Source organism: Oryzias latipes, chromosome 14 (genome assembly GCF_053564925.1).
Source record: "Oryzias latipes strain Hd-rR chromosome 14, Olatipes_Hd-rR_3.1".
Taxonomy (NCBI): domain Eukaryota; kingdom Metazoa; phylum Chordata; class Actinopteri; order Beloniformes; family Adrianichthyidae; genus Oryzias; species Oryzias latipes.
Window position 1 is genome coordinate 16511324 of NC_136250.1, and position 14339 is coordinate 16525662.

General features: G+C 39.1%; 1 protein-coding gene and 3 non-coding genes across 6 annotated transcripts in view; all 4 read right to left on the bottom strand.

Moving 5' to 3' along the window:
- The window catches only part of snx19a (sorting nexin 19a), a 103507-nt gene that overhangs the window by 48710 nt on the left and 40458 nt on the right, over nucleotides 1–14339 (bottom strand). The window contains exons 5-6 of one of the 3 annotated variants that reach the window (XM_078930500.1): nucleotides 3116–6408; nucleotides 1754–1860 (exon numbers count right to left, since the gene is read on the bottom strand). The gene's annotated coding sequence lies outside the window, so the exon portion shown is untranslated. Of the gene's footprint in view, nucleotides 1–1753; nucleotides 1861–3115; nucleotides 10159–14339 lie in introns of those variants that run through there. The other 2 variants (XM_078930499.1, XM_004076394.5) reach the window with 2 other exon arrangements.
- mir125b-1 (microRNA mir-125b-1) lies at nucleotides 983–1083 on the bottom strand. Its single transcript, NR_107171.1, has one exon. It is a non-coding gene; the product is annotated as a microRNA mir-125b-1 (primary transcript).
- mirlet7a-4 (microRNA let-7a-4) lies at nucleotides 4837–4935 on the bottom strand. The gene has a single exon (NR_107172.1). It is a non-coding gene; the product is annotated as a microRNA let-7a-4 (primary transcript).
- mir100-2 (microRNA mir-100-2) lies at nucleotides 5311–5412 on the bottom strand. The gene has a single exon (NR_107173.1). It is a non-coding gene; the product is annotated as a microRNA mir-100-2 (primary transcript).

Here is a 14339-nt window from a genome sequence, read left to right on the forward strand (position 1 = left end):
GTTAAGATCATGTTTTTGGAATATAATACAAGTGTTTTTAATGTGTATATATATATATACACACACATAAAAGAAGGGACATTTATATCCAGCTATGCTCGAAAAGTCTGTAAATCAAAGTTTAAAAGAAAGGTGACATGTTCTGGTATCAGACAATCACATTCCATGGAAGCTAATAAAAGAACGAGGACATCAAACAGCTGTTCCCTGAAAAGATGAGAGAAGATGAAACCAAAAGAGGAGGAGACAGTGAGATGAGAATGAAGCTGTTTGTCACTGTGATCACAGACCACCAGGCAGTTAAAGACGCAGACGTTTGTCTCTATGCACCTTTCAGCAGGGGTGTTTGCAGAGCTCTTGTGATTATGGCAGTGCTCCATAGTGGTACCTTGTGGATGAAGACCTGACACGACCCCACATGCAGGGCTGCATCAAAAACTTCCAGCGTGGCCATCAAAGCCCACAAAACTGCCCCCACAATTACAGCAGCTTCAATCTGAAGGTAACAGAAGTACTTGATTAACAGGAAAGCTGTTTATTTGATGAGGTCAAACACAAGTGTACTGAGCTGTCAGTGTCACGCTCTCACCAGTACTTTGTGCTGCTCTCAAGATAAAGCCTGAAGATCTGTTGAGGAAACTTTTTTTTTTTTTTAATCAGGGCGATGGCACATGCTAAAGCATCAGCTGTCATTCTTTATTCTGAGATTTGGCACTGTCAGCTGAAGAGTGTATTCCAGACATGCTTCTGTGGAGGCATCACTGTTCTCTACAGTACTGTCTGACTGAGTTTGTGAGGCGTGTGTGTGACATTACTCACTGTGGGTGTAACCTCGATCGCACACTCCCTGGATCTACCCAAAAAAATGATGCTATCATGCATCATTTTGACTTCCCTTCCATTGGTGGAGCTAATTAAACAAACCTTTGTGTTTTTTTTTCTATAATACTTAGTATATCTAGTTGCTTTTTTGGGGGATGAGAGATGTGTGAGTGCCCCTCGCAGCTCCCAAGAGCCCAACCCGTGCACATCAGAGCAAAACGTCACAAGTTAGGGTCTCAGGGAATGAGAGAGGTACAGGTTGATTTTTGTCTGGACTTCCCTATGCAACATCCAGCAGGGGATTCACTTGCTCAAGAGCTACTTCCAGGGCTGAGTGTTTATAAGAGCTTCCTCTCTTCCTGGCTTTGTGTTGCTGCCACCACGTCCACTTTTATACTGTAGGAGCCGATACACAGTCGGTATTAGCTCATGAGTCAAATGCTAATGCATTTTGTAAATCTGACCCCATCATGCATGAAGCCTGCAACACCCAATCTGATCGTATAATGTATAATCCTATTGTGAGCATCTTTGCAGGTGCTGTAAACACTGCTCAGGCATGCGACCATCTACACATGATGTTCAGGAAAACGGCTCGCACTCAGCAGATTTGGCTCCCATTAAAATCCTGCGCCGCGCACACGCAGTTACACGAGGACGACAGCAGAGATCAAAAATGGGCCATCAGGGTCTCACGCTGATAAAAATCTCCCCTCATACCAAAATCTCAAAGCTTTTCCACCCCTCACACCCTCTGAGACATTGAGATGAGCTAACACACACTGCTGCGCGCGTGGCCAGCATCTGTCAATCACTCAGCTTTGACTTTACAGAGGGAAAGCTCAGTCGTCAGACAAAATCTAACTGAGATGATACAGGCGAGGATTAGGAGGAGTGGTGGGGTGAGATGAAAGAAAAAACGCAAACTCACCCAGTTGCTGGTGGTGGGGGAGGCTGCCGCAGTCCTCTGTGTGTGTGTCTGCCGCTCAGCCGAGCAGGGAAACAGCGAGGGTGGCCAGGCAAAATGGAAAGAGAGATCTGCAAGGAGACACAAAGAATGCTAGAGAGGAGAGCAGAAGATTTCAGAGCTGCTTCTCCCAGGCTTTGTTTAGTGGATCATTGAACGCAGTGCACAAGGCTGCTCTGGCAGATTGCTGCTGTCTCGCCGTCTGCTGCTCAGACATGCAAGACTGTACCATGTGCAGCCGGAGAGACGGAAGGAAGGACAGAGAAAGAAGGAGAGACAGTGAGACAGGGAGAGATGAAAGGGAGGGCAGGTGCAGGAATAAAGGGATAAAGTAGGTGAACAAACAACAAAGAAAGGCAGTTAAGAATGACTGACACAGCGGTGAAAGTAGGGAGAACAAAGGCACAAAGCGCCGGCATCAGGCAGGAAAGGCAAAACCCTACTGTAAGATTGGAAATGCAGAGACACCAAGTTCTTTCAGGTTCTTGCAGCAACACATGCAAGAATAAAAGAGCAGATGAATGGGCCTGTATCACTGCTGCCTAAACATGATGACTGCAACAGGAGAGGCAGAGAAACTAATAGAGACTGCAAGAATGAACAGAACAAAAGCTGCATTCACCTGTACTTAAGGCCAGCCATAAAAAAAGTGCAAGTTTGGCAAAGGTCCATTCTGCAAAAAAAAAAAAGCTCAAGCTGTGTCACTAAAGTTAATGGTGCAAATCTCCACTTTAAACTAAAGGAAACTATAATCCATCGTTTCCTAACTGGATCAAAATGGTTTAAGCTTTAAAAATGCAGGATGTCAAATGAGCTGCAGGAGTGAATAATAGACAATGCTGAACGCCTGTTGCTGTAGTGCTGCAACTCACTCCTCTGTCTCCATGTGCCACTACTGTCTGTCTGTCTGTCTGTCTGCTCTCCTGCCTCCATCTGTCTCACATTTTCTTTCTGCCCTTCCTCTTTTATTCCCACTTTATCACACCTCTCAGCCCGAGTCTGTGCCTCCATAATAGCTTTTCCCTTCTCTGCCCTGCATGCTTCACGGTTTGCAGGCTTAGGTCCCCCCCCCCCCCCCCCCCCCCCTACCCGGGCTGACAAACTGTGGAGCCTTTACTTTCTTTCTCCTACAACATCGAAACAGAAACAGACTGGGAACACAGAAGCAAATGCGTCTAGGTACGAATGCAATCATTAGAAGGCCTAAGATATTCAGGAAAAGAAAGAGGGAAAGATGGAAGAATGAGAGAAGCAGTGGTGAAGTGAAGAATGCCGTACAGCACGAGCGGAAGGAAGAAGACAAAGCAAGTAACAGATTGGTCTCACAATGTCTGTTTTTCAAGCTCCTTCTCTGATGACAATAAAAAAAATAAAAAAACAGAATTCCTCCTCCAGTCGGCAAGTCCAGTTTTCTCTTCTTGTCGCCCTCGCCCTCTGTGTCTGAGAGTGACTCTGTATTACAGCGTGCATTTCATGAAGTAAAAAGGAGGGTGGGAACTAGAGAAAAGGAGGGAGCAAGGGAGAGAAAAATGCACCAGTTCAGGGAGCTGTAAAGGAAAATGTAACTGAAGCCCGGTCGTTGGGTTCTTCTATGTTTTATCAAGTTATAGTGACTGTAAAGAAGCGGCAAAGGCTTGAGAGGAAAGATTAGGCGGTATGAAAGTGAGACAAATGTGTAAGAGAGGGGATTTCTGGAGTAGGGTTTCTCTGACGGACAGTACGCAACAAGCTGAGATCAGTGACAGCAGAGATCACTGCCCAAATCACAATCACTCCCACAGCTGGGAATTCTTCCTTTATTCACTTTGTAAAGTCTTATCCACACTTTATTTCTAGATCAGTCATCTTCAAGTGTTTATTTTAACTGCACACAATGACTCAGAAGCAGTGATAGCATTGATCATATACAGGCAGGGTCAGAGTATTTTCCACACACAAAAACCTAAAAACTAAAGCTTGTAATGATAAATTCACTGTAAATGAATACGCTGCACCCACCAAAGGACTCTATGGACTCTAAAGAGCTCCTTCGCACACCTCTGTTAAACCCGCCGGCCTTGGGACAGAGACCAGAGACTTTAAGTGGAAGCAGACTTTATCACTATTTCACTTCCTGCACCACATAACCCCCCCCATCCAGCACCCCGTTATGTCCAAAAAAACTTAAAGCAGTGATAGAGATGCTGAAAAAGCAAATATTTTGTTTCACATGTGTGTTCCCAGTCCGTGGGTGTGCAGGAGTGAAACTTGACGCAGACTTTCACTTGTGTTTGTGACATCTATTCACCCATAGCTGAAATTCCAGCATCTGAGAGTGGGAGTTTAAAAAATGTAGTCCCCAGCAGAGATCAAAACTGTACAGCATAAATGCATCTGTGATGAGGAGGTAATAGCCACCGGGGTCTGAGACCAAGAACAGGAAATGAATCTGAACGCGGCCCAAATCAAGCATTAAATCAGAGTTTTTTGGGAACCCTGCATGATTCTGGAGGTCTGCGGCTTTGTTGGTGAACGTTGTGACTGCCTGTTTTAATCACAGCAGTGCCTTCGCCGCACAGCAGAGGAAATATACCGTTTTGATTAAGCAAAAGTGAGCTTTGTACACAATTGACTGCCAAGACCGTGCTCTTCCCCCTGCGGCTGTTTGGTGTTTCCCTTCAGTGGCGTCTCTTTCATTACAGCGTCCCACAAACCTCGCTGCTCACAGCTCGTTGGGTTTTTCTTTTACCCCCAAAACTTAAAGATTTCTCTCTGCAATATAATTCCTCCACCATACTTTTAATTCCTGCCTCAAAAAACGTTGGACAAGACGTCCTTTTTCATGTTGAAGCTGCATTTTATCTCTGGTTTTTTTTTTTCAATCTCCAGTGCTTTACAAACATGTCAAACCTTGCAGGGGAACAAAATAAAAAGAATCTACAATATTAGTTTATGGAAAGATACGAAAACCACCTGATACGAAGACACAACATTTACAGCCGAGAGATAAAACCTCTGTCGGAACAATATTGCATTGAAGCCGGTGTTTGAAATAGTCCATCAGGGAGTTGTGTTTCCTCAGGGAAAGCTAGGAGGCTGTACAGTTATCTCCTGTGGTGTCACTCTGAACTATACAACCTACTACCTCAACCTGCGGAACACTGGAAGAAGATGCAGATCAAATCTGCCTCTGCAGACAAGAAAGCTGCTCCACTATCATGATAATGGATGCTGAGAAAAAATGTAAAAAATCATTTTTTTTTATTTTTTTATGAATCCATACATTTACATAAATGTCTAATCAATATCCTGAAGGACTGTTACTGTTTGTACGAGGCAGCCCCGGTTGCTGATCTGAAACAATGTCACATCATGCCATCAAACAGCCCAACCCTCTTCCCTCTGGGTGGGGTCATACAGAAAGACTCCTCCCCAATGTTCAATTGTTGTAACACAGAAGACAGACCAGATCTCGTGATCTTACAACGATTTTTTTTGGTTAAAAAGGAAAAACATTTTTCCCCCCACAAACATTGGTTAGAAGCTGTATTTGCCAGGAAGACACATACCTATAGATACGAGCTTGCGCAGCCAGTCACCACAAGTTCGGATCTACGGGTTTGTGGCAGCTGGCGTTACCCGTTTCAGAGCAAAACGAAACCCACATTTTGTTAAAAAAATATTTTTTTCCATTTTCTTTTCACTGAGCATTCCTTTCCCACTAGGAGCTGAAACCAGGATTTGGTCTTAAAACAGCCAAAAACAGATAACAAGGCTGCATGACAGAGTTCAAACAGTGAAAAAATTATATTTTCTAATGTTTTTATTATAACTCTTTCATGTGGCTACAAGCTATCCAACAGAGAGGAGCACTAAAGTTACACCATGGTACAGTGAACAGGCCATAACACATGACTGTGAGGTGTTTGTGCAACCCACTGATCACATTCCTCTGAGGTCAACATTCATTTTCAAATGTTACACAGGGTAATCTATTGTACATTGTTTAAAATCCTGAAATGCCTGGTAACAAACCACTGTGCAAATTATTTTCACAAAACCTTATTTCGTTTAAGCGAAATTTAAACAGATAAATATGAACTGATTAATTCAAGATTTAATAAAAAATGACATTGAAAAAAAATGTTCTAATAGAAATTGCAGCAAGAAAATAGCAGAGCAAATCCTAGTAAATAAATCATTTTAACGCATTTTGAAAAATGCATGAATGTTTTCTTATTTAAAAAAAAACGTTCTCAACAAGTATTTTTCAAAACACAATTCATAATTCCCTTTAAAATTAAAGCAGCAATTTAGATTACATATTTTGCGTTTTTTGTCTTATAAATCTCAAAATTAGCTAAATTAAAAAAAAAAAACCAAAGCAAAAAATGTTTAGTACAAAAAAAAAAAATATAGAGCACCATCACAATACATGCACTGAGACTAGATTCATAAGGTTATGATGCTTGTTTCTCTAAAAGAAATCAGTCTAACACACAGAGATCTGCTAGTTTTCCAAATGGCCAACATACCAGTGTGGCACAGGCTGGACCTGATGGTCCAGTGTCCTCTAGAATTGGATGAAGTCAGGCATGAGGAGGGCTGCAGGCCGATGCTTTCAGCGTAAATCAACAAACCTACAAAAGAAAACGTGTAAATGTTCATAAAGGAACTGTAAACAGGGCAGCATTCTCTGACAGTCAATAGGAAGACATTCATTTACGGGCTAATCCACACACTTCCAAACACGTGGTCGTCCAAGCACACCCTTACAGTACAACACACAAGCAAACAAATTCTACAATCAACAAACAAACACTTTGGTAACAGTAGCCGCATTTAAAAAAAAAGTAAAAGAAAAATCCACAAATAACACGAAAGTATGAAGATAACATCTCCTTGTTCGTTTCTGTTGACTCCTTGTTCAGTCCCCATTTTCCAGCTTACAAAAACCTCAATTCGGCTTTAAAAAAAGGTACGGCAAGAGAGAAATGGCAAAAGGTTGAATGCGGTAAGATGTGGATGAGGAGGAGGCGTAGCGCAGGGCTGGCTACAGAGGAAAGTGGAATTTGTGACCAAGCAAAGGAAAGGGTGGTGGTTTTTTTTCTTTTCTTTTTTTTTCGGTGCTTCTTTCTGCTTGGCTTTTTGGGATCACAGCAGGATCCTTGGCTGCAGCTCAGTCTTTTCTTAACGCTGCCTAAATTTGGACATATTCGTTTGTCTTTAACTCTATAGCAAGAAATGAAATATAGAGATAAGAAAAGATATGGCTTAACAGAGACAAGATCTAAAGAACTGTAAAACAAATAGGAGCAAAAGTTGTGTAAGAAAAGAGAGGAGCTAACTTCAGCAGCTCTCTACAAAGAAAACAAAAATTCATGAACAAAAAAATCAAGATAAAAGCTGTTTTTTTAGGTTAGAATTTTTCCCATGAATACACATTATTTCCCATGTGCTAGCAGCAAAGTGAGGCTTCTCTGCTGCTACAACACAGCAGCCGAAACCTTTTCAATCCCTGCCACGTAGTGAGAGAGGGAGAGAGCACAGCCACTTTTTCCTCCCTCCAAAATGGCTGAAGGCCGGGAGAAAGCAGCTCCGAGCAGAGAGAGGTGCTCCCTGTCCCGCTACAGCGAGCACCCTTCCCCTCATTTCACCCAATTCTTTCTAGCGTCTTTTCTTTTTTCCCCGTAAGCCGTCTTTTTTCGAATGGACGAATGGCGTACAGCTGTGGGTCTTTTTGACACGACTCGGCCCACCGTGCAGAAGAAAAAAGGGTACACAAGGCTCGCGCCGCTTATTCTGTGACAAACAAATGCTTACAACTTAACGCTCTGAACACCCTGCAATGTCCTGTTTTCTTTTTAATTCTTGGTGTTTGCATGACGTTTTTTTAATGACTAAATTTCATGAAAAAAAACTATCCATTCTAAAATGCTTTGGTCTGTGAAATTATGAGATTATTTTTCCCCACATGCCAAAACTGAAATGTGTTTTTTTCATCAATCTTTAACAATCTATATACGTAAAGCGGATCTAAAAAATATTCATAATTCGTTTAAGAGGCCAAGCAGTCGTCATCAAAAATAATAAAATATTGAGGATCATAGATTCTACTTGAATGGACTTGTTTCTTTTCCTGTCTACTGTACAACTTCTGACGTCACAGCTGTGTGCGTAGTTAAAGGGATATTTCATTCTTTTCTGGTGGGCTGGTCTGAGGAGCGAGTATCTCACCTGCTGCTCATAGTAGTAAACCCAAAATATTTTGGAAAATCTAAAGGCAACTTATATTGTGCACCATTAAAAAAAACTATTTCATTCACTAGATAAAAATGCAACATAAAATATGTAATTGCAACAAAAGAGCATTCCAAATTAGAAAGCTAATTTTGCAGCAGTTACAAAATAAATCAGTTGAGAAAGTACCACTTTAGTTGATGTGTTTAACTAGTATTCTCTCAAACATTGACAACATGAGATCGGATATAAAATAAATCTATTTTTTCTGATTCTAACATAATATATATTTTGGATTGGTAATTTTGAAAGAGGTACCCCAGGGCTCTTTCCTTGAGCCCTGTTTTATTTAATTTTTGTTTAGTCTGTTAATTTGTCCACATTCCTGTAGCTCATAAAGTTGCAGCTCATTTAAAAAGAGGATAGTTGCAAGAGCCCCCCCCCCCAACACTCTCTCCTTAGTCTCGCTTATATTACTAATCTTATTATTAGTATTTATACAAATATCTTAATATTTTCACACTTTAGAATCCCAATTTTAGTACAGTGTACACTAAAACGACATGAAAAGAGAAAAAGAAGTCCTTCCTGTCTTTCATTTATTGCCACAAACACACTACAGCCTTATTTTACTATACATACTATCAATGTATACATGTATTGATTTCAGGTTTCTCTGTTTTAAAATCTGAAATAAAAGGCTCTTTTTATGAGTAGCTGTTGCTCAGCTTTCGCTCAGCCTCACCGGTAAACAGCTGCTCTTCGTGAGTGCTGCTAAGAAAGATACATGACGTGCAGCAGCTTGATCTGGCCTTGACATGGAGCTGCAAAAGAAAAACCAAATAATGCAAACGACTCTTACAAATTAAAAAAAGAAAATCATTTCTAAGATCCAGAGAATCATATCAGCTTGTTGGTGTTATTAAAAGGGAGAGAAATGCTAGAGTTTAGGATATTAAGCACCCTGGATACCAGCTTTACCCCAGCATGCCAATGGGCTGCTGTCTGCTCCATGGTCACCACTTGAATCTAAATGAACAGATTTGACTTTCAGGATATTGCCAAGAACTCTGTCACGATGCCGACACAGGGATGGGCCTCTCCAGAAACAGAAGGTTGAAGAAAGAACATGGGCATGACCCGAAAAACCTCAAACAAGGTATCCCCCTTAAAGCGGCTCTAAGAGCCTGGGAAAACACTGAAGATAAAGATCACTGCCAACAGCAGGCAAAAATCATTACAGAGGTTTTTTAACCAGGGGATGCAGAACACTCAGTGCTAAAGAGTCCAGGACTGAGAAACAAATACAAGTTCAAAAGTTTTTTAAGACATACATTATTTGGATGTTTTTCTATGCATCCAGGCTGTTTTCTTAGTTTTTCCAATAAGTTGCAGCAGATGTGACAGAAACCTGGAACCAATATGTCTTCAAGAAGTGAAAAATAATGTTTTTATCTAGCTGTCAGAATTATTCCATACGTTAACGTATTTTTAACACCAGTTTACCGTTTTGATCATGCTGAACTGCAGAAACCCTTTTTAAGGACTGCTAAAGAACAGCAAGTGAGCTATGCTGCTATTCTAGTTATGCTGCTTGGATTTTATTTTTTAATGCAAATGTTGTGAGAATGGTCAAAAAATTGATTTTATAGAGGAAAAAAAGGTAGGTTATGACTCAACTAATGTCTGAAGTTAAAATGTAAAAGAAAAGCATTTTTGCAAATAGGGCAGACAGATTTAAAGGGTACAGTGTTGCAAATAAAGGCCTGTACAATTAAAAAATTACAGCAATGGTTGCAGCAATCAAGATTAAGTGTGTCATAAGTAATGCATTATCATATTTGTATTAGTTTTAGTGACATTTATTGTGTTTTTATCAACATTAGTTATTCTGAATCACACTGGAGACTGGCTGATAAAAGCCTTCTGCTTGACAGTCTTGGTCTATTCTCATTTCCAAGGCTATCAAAAGAATCACAAATTCACACTTTAGGACCACAAAGTATAAACGTATCTTAAAGTGAATGACTTTGTGTGCTCTTGAGGAGAAGAAGGTGCAAGAAGTAAAAAAAAAATATATATATATATATATATATATATATATATATATATATATATATATATATATATATATATATATATATATATATATATATATATATATATATATATATATATATTATTTTGGCAGTGAAAAAATATCTACACATGTACCGGTAAACTGTTTATGCAGCTGGAGTCAAGAAAAAACTCCAGATGATGAGTGATGAGTATGAGTTTTTGTCTGGTAAGAATGAGTTATGTAGAATTAAACGTAAAAAAATGTCTGTGTTTATCTCAGCCCTTTTTTGCCAACAGGTAAGTTGTTGAAATATAGTGGAAATCCTCAAAAATATTTGGCATTTAAGAAATGTGGTCTGAATCTGGCGTGTCAAAAAGGCCTTTTGTGCAAAACATGGTTGAGGCATTCACATATTGGAACTCTTTTATGCCAAATCAGGGGGTTTTTGAGGGCAAACTTCAAAGTGAGTTTGCAGTTGAAAAATCAGGCCAAACTTGTGACCCTGTGCCTGAAACTACATTAGACTACACGACTTTGAAAAATGTGTGTTTTGCATGCAAAATGCCCGTGCCTTCATAACAACTGACCTTTTGAAGCAGCATCATCAAGTTGCCTTTCTTCTTTGTTCATGATTGGTTCAGGGTTTACTTCAGCTTGATAAGGACCACAGTCCAAAATATTTCACCTTGACAGCATCTCTGTAAGATCACCCCTGTTGAATTCCTGTTCTTTTGAGGGTCTGGGTTCTTGTTAGCATAAACACTGATGATGATGATTTTGTCACTTGTGACACACCATTGGTATGCCTTTATCTGTTCATATAAACTCCCTTTGAAGAATATTTCCACTTGAGCTAAAAGAAAAAGTATTTAATTAAAAAAGAAAAAAAAATGCTGAATAAATTTCTTTTTTTCTGTGATATAAACATCTTTGCCTAATCTACGCATTGAAGTGTTTATTCGAATGTTGAAATTTATGTTGTCCTTTAGGGCTGGATATCACCACTTTAAAAATATAAAATAAATACATAAGTGTATGGTTTAATTTGATATAGATTTATTTGTCAGATTTTCCTTCAAAATCAATCTTATTTGGATATGAAATCTGTTTCTTGATCACTAGTAATATAAACTAAACAAAGGTGGAATTATCATGAGAAAATTAAGAATTTTTAAGTTATAAACTAACAAGAAACAGTATTGTGCTAAATAAAAAATACAATAATTAATATGCTTTTCTTCACTCAAACAGTGAATTCTTGATGCATATTGTTAAACATATTGCTGTTATGGTCAAGCAATTTCAGAAAGGGTTTTTGTCTGCTGGGAGTTAGACTAAAGAAAGGTTTTTATTTTCTTAAAAAAAACCTTCCTCATTACCACAAGAAGTGCTGCAGATGACAGGCCCTGCAAGTGGCAGATTTTAATTGTTTGGCTCCATCAGTCAAGACATGAAATCACCACCCACTGTTCAGCCCTTCTGCATTACATCTCTGGAACATGCACAAATAAGTTAACCCAACAGTAACATCTGTGAAATCCCACTGAGCGCACACGCTTAAAACCCCACGTACACATGAAAAGTATCTTTACTTCTCCTGAAGTACAAGAGGCAAACTCAGTAGGAGCTGCAAAAGGTAAAAGAAATCGAAAATATTGAAGCTACAATATCACTGGAGTGATTTAGCTCACTTTTCAATCCTTTATTACCAATGATAACAATCAAACCAAAGTCTTTGAATAACATTTTTCACCTGGAATGATTTGACTGCTCAACAATACACCGCTAAGTTCAACAAAAGAGACGGAGATGCACCATCCATTTGGTAGACGAGCTGAAATATGAACAATTTGACAAAAGAATATTAAAAAATTATGCTTTTTACAGATGTGCTTTACTGTCCAAGGAAATCTAGAATCTTATCTGATGAGACGAGGAAATAAAGCTAAACTCACAACATCGATTAAGACTGATACACACTACAGTGCTTTGTTCTGATTCCTTTTGGTTCCAGGGGTATTATATATATATATATATATATATATATATATATATATATATATATATATATATATATATATATATATATATATATATATATATATCCTTATATATCCATGACCATATGTTGGTTGTTTGTAAATAAGTCAAATTGAATCATTTTTTGGGAATAATCAGCCCTGTTCATCAGCAATAAGACTTCAGAAGCTGACAGACCGACAGGAGTAATTACTTTACATTTTCATTCACAATCATCCATCTTTACTACTTGATGTTTCAGCCCATTCTCTCTTAGCCCCCCACCCCCCACAAGCTATCATCAAACTCATCTCTCGATCTTGCTTGTCCCTCACTGTTCCCTCCTCTGGCTTCCTCCATCAAATATTCAGCTCACGCACAACTGCGGCACCCTTTCTCCAGTCCTCCCCATTAATCCACACCACAGACATTTTGGCCCACCGTCTCGTCTCTGTGTTTGTGTGCACTCTGTAGCCTTATAGTCCAGACCGTTTCAGAAGAGACAGCCTGAGGATTTTTCCTGGCCGACACTGTTCAACATGTCTTTCACACACACACACAACATAATGTAGAGGCTGGGACCCCCCTCTCCAAACCCTAAAGAACCCATTCCAACAACTGATTAAAAAATATAGAGAGATATTATTTCCTTTCAAATGTTTGAAATGCACTTAAGTTTGGTTCAATGTCATAACTGACCATGACCTCTAAGAAAAATGATACTAACCATTTGACTATTTAGCCTTCAATACTGAAGCTTACTTAAACGTTTACAAACATTTAGCTTATTTTTGTTCAGAAAATTAAATAAAACTCATTTAATATTTTAGTAATTTCTTTGCACATCTGTAAAACACAGACAAAGATGACTAAGAATCCCAAAATAATGGTTGAAATGTTTTTTTTTCTTTTTATAGCAGAAGAAAAGCAGGTCATTGAGTGCCTCTTAAATATACTTTTTTTGCTCAAGGGTTTTTGGATGATTGAAAAAGAATATTTTTCTGTGTTTGACAGCAGAGGAGTAAACAGTGTTAATCAAAACAAAAGAAAAAAAAAAGAATGTTCCATTCTGGCACGTGCCTTTAACCAAAAAAAAATAAAAAAAAAAATAAGAAAGTCCTGAAAAAAAAACATCATAGCAGGGGTATCGCTGTAAAAAAGAGATCTAATTACAATATTAATTATTTCACTTCTTATGTGAAGCATTCATTTGATGGCATTAATCGCCTGAAGAATGCAGGCAAATGCTCAGTATTAACACATCTTCCATGACAGGAGGTACAGAGTGGGGTCGAGCAGGGGGGAAAAGGAAATTTACAAATGTGAGCATCAAAAAAGGAATACAGGGAGTCAAATTTTTCTTCTTTGACATGAGTTCTGCTTTCCTTAAATGCCCCCCTATTAACTGGTTATGTACAGTAACAAACTGGGGATGGAAATAGTAGTTTTAGAGATTTACTGTGGATGAATCTTGGCTCACCCCCTCCATTTTCCTTTTTCTCAAATGAGGGCTCAAGTTCCATTTTACAGCAGAGCTTAGAAATAGTCCACAGAGCCTCATCAACCACCCTCCTCTTTTTCTTTCTTTTTTTCTTCTCACCCTCCACTCATGCAGACCCTTATTTCCCTGCCCTCCTTCCCCTACCTCCTTTCTCTCTCATTCATTCAGTTTAATTTTGAACTCTGCACTTGTAGACGGGCAAAGAGGGTAGCTCCATGGTTACCTGGCACAAGGCCATCTCATTACACTGCCAATTGATTCTGGCCTGCCGCCATGTCCGCTTCCCCCCCCCCCCCCCCCCCCCAGCCACCCCGCCTCCCTGTCTCTGCACCCCAAACTGTCTGCAGCAAAGCAGATTTCAGAACACACAGGATGGAGTCGAGCAACTTCCTATAAGTACATCCAACTTTGCATGCGCCTATGCAACGCTGCACCCAATTATTCAAGTCCTATATATCAGAGAGGACAAAAAACCTGCTTCAACAGTATAATTCCACAATAAATTAGATTTTCTTTTTATCATAGACACTCAAACGTCAAAGTAGCTGCAATGGGTAGAAATCTCTCCTCAAATTTCTGAATCTGATTTGTAAAAAAAAAAAGAAAAAAGAAAAAAAAAGAAAATTTCTGAACCAATAAATGAGATGTGAGATTTTCATTTGTTAAGATTTTTACATAAACATAATATACATGCATCCATGTGCATTTCTTGACATGTTCTTTATACAACGTATTTTTCTTTTAAAGAA